The sequence below is a fragment of the Palaemon carinicauda genome, chromosome 37 (assembly GCF_036898095.1).
Source record: "Palaemon carinicauda isolate YSFRI2023 chromosome 37, ASM3689809v2, whole genome shotgun sequence".
NCBI classification, from domain to species: Eukaryota; Metazoa; Arthropoda; class Malacostraca; order Decapoda; family Palaemonidae; genus Palaemon; species Palaemon carinicauda.
The window spans coordinates 70,010,139-70,013,080 of NC_090761.1; the positions used below are offsets into that span (position 1 = coordinate 70,010,139).

The 2,942-nt window shown below is 36.6% G+C and overlaps 1 protein-coding gene across 1 annotated transcript in view; it reads left to right on the forward strand.

Moving 5' to 3' along the window:
* The window catches only part of alpha-Catr (alpha-catenin related), a 403,942-nt gene that overhangs the window by 316,081 nt on the left and 84,919 nt on the right, over positions 1–2,942 (forward strand).

Sequence of the window (2,942 nt, forward strand, 5' to 3'; positions counted from 1 at the left end):
TAATGAATCTTGCAGGAATTAACTGTTATCTAGAATCTGGAAATTATTCAATTTGGAAAGTCAAGGTCAAAGGTCAAGGTCACGGTCTAGCTCATAGGAGGTTATGTTTTCGCCCCGGTTTGTCTGTGTCTGTTTGTTTGTTTGTGAACAACTTCCTGGACACAGTTTAGTCGTAGAGTAATGAAACTTGCACTGATTAATTGTTATGTAAAAAGCTGGAAAGGATTCAATTTTTGCAGGTCAAGTCAAAGGATGAAGGTCAGTGTCAAAGGTCAATGTCACGGTCTACCTATATTTACCTCTAAAGAGGTTTTGTTAACCCTGTTTGTGTGTGTGTGTGTTTGTTTGTGGAGAGATTCCTTACACAATTTTAATCGTAGAGTAATGAAACTTGCTGGATTGATTGTTATGTAAAATCTGGAAGCTATTAAATATTCGAAAGTCAGGTCAAAGGTGAAGGTCATGGTCAAGCAAATTCCCAATTAACGTAAAGAAGCCTTAAGTTTTGACCTCGATATCACAGAGACTTTATACTTAGTTCATATTTGAGCGCATAAAAATCCACGCTAATTAATACATGTTAAGGTCAAGGGTCAAGGTCGGGCAAAAGGTTGAGAAATAAGCTGCCGCGGCGGAGTCTGCTCTCTACTGAGTGCCCCTCTAGTTGTTATTATTTTGCCCCAGTTTGTCTGTTTGTGAACATCTTCGTGGCCACAATTTTACTCAAAGAGTAGTGAAACTTTCTGGGATTAATTGTTATGTTGAGACGTGGAAGGGATTCCATTTTGAAAGTCCTATGACAAAGGTCAAGGTCGAGAAATAAGCCGCCTTGATGAGGTCACAATTTTATTCATAGAGTACTGAAACTTGTTGGTGTAAAACTGTTTTGCAGTATAGAGGTTATACAGTAGGTTGTAATCATGTGGTAATATCAGAAAATGGTCATATAATCGCTGATCGGTGCATATATATATATATATATATATGTATGTATGTATGTTTATATATATGTGTATATTTATATATATATATATTTATTTATATATATAAATGTATATATTTATATATATATTTATGTATATACTGTATATATGTTATATATATATTATAAATATATATGTGTGTGTGTGTATATACTGTATAAATATATATATATATATATATATATAAACTAAGATAGTGTCCTTGCTGTTAGTTCTCTCTCTCTCTCTCTCTCTCTCTCTCTCTCTCCCCTACTTCATTAACACCACGCCGATACTGCTTTGAAGAATAGTTTTACCACGTACTGTATATAGATTTCCAGATTTGACAAAGGACTCATGATCCTCGGTTCCTTTTACAAAGCCAATCAACCACTGTATCAGAAAAAAAGGATCTTTTTCCCAGACGATGTATCATGTCAATTTTGTATCCTGTTTTGTATCCTGCTCCGTGATCCATGATCCATGATCCATTGTCTCCTCTGGAATATCACCATTCGTAATGAATGCTGTTATTTCATAGCCCGTCTGCCTTTTCAAAGCGATAGTTTTTTTTGGTTTACGAATCTCTAAGGCAGGGAGATGGTAGCTTCTATTCGAGCTGATGTATTGTTATGCTTTATCAAAAAGGTGTTTTGTTTATATTGTTTTATTGGGATGTTTACGTTTGTTTGTGATAGACACAAAAGAGTAAGTTTTCACGCTGGACGTCGGCGCAAAATGGCAGGGATGTAGATCAGTGTCGTAGCGAAAGCTGGATGGGGTTAAAGGATTAGTTTATTGGTCGGGAAAATAGAACCTGGGTGATTAATTTTGTCGGGAGAGTAGAGTCCTGGGGACTAATTTTGTTGGGAAAGTAGTCTTGGGGATTAATTTGGTCGGGAGAGTAGAGCCCTGGGGATTAATTTTGTCAGGCAAGTAGAGCCTCGGTGATTAATTTTGTTGGGGAGAGTAGAGTCGTGGGGATTAATTTTGTTGGGAAAGTAGAATCTTGGGGATTAATTTTGTCGGGAAAGTAATCTTGGGATTCATTTGGTCGGGAGAGTGGAGTCCTAGGGACTAATTTTGTCGGGAAAGTAGAGTCTTGGGGATTAATTTTGTCGGGAAAGTAATCTTGGGGATTCATTTGGTCGGGAAGTAATCTTGGGGATTGATTTGGTCGGGAGAATAGAGTCCTAGGGATTAATTTTGTCGGGAAAGCAGAGTCTTGGGATTCATTTGGTCGGGAAAGTAGAGTCCTGGGGATTAATTTGGTCGGGAAAGTAGAGTCCTGGGGATTAACTTGGTCGGGAAAGTAGAGTCTTGGGGATTAATTTGGTTGGGAGAATAGAGTCCTGGCGATTAATTTTGTTGGAATAATAGAGTCATTGTGATTATTTAGTCGGAAAATAATAGTCTTTGAGATTAATTTAGTCAGGAAAATGGAGTCCTTGGGATTAATTTAACCGGGAAATAGAGTCCTTGGGACTTATTTAGTCGGGAAATAGAGTCCTTGGGATTTATTTAGTCGGGAAAATGGAGTTATTTAGGTTAATTTAGTCGGGAAAATGGAGTCCTTTGGATTAGTTTAGTCGGGAAATAGAGTCCTTGGGATTAATTTACTCGGGAAAAATAATAGTGTCTTTGCGATTAATTAAGTCGGGAAATGGAGTCCTTTGGATTAATTTAGTCGGGAAATAGAGTCCATGGGATTAATTAGTCGGGAAAATAGTCCTGGGGATAACTCTAGTCAGGACAATAGAGCAATAAAGATTAATTTGATCGGAAAAAAAAATAGTTCTAGAATTAATTTAGTCGGGAAATTAGAGACATAAGGATTAATTTAATGGGAAAAAATAGTTCTAGAATTAATTTAGTCGGGAAATTAGAGTCATTAGGATTAATTTGGTCGGAAAAATTTTTTTCCTGGGGAATAATTTAGTCGGAAAAATAGTGTTCGAATGTATTCCTTAACTCAACAAA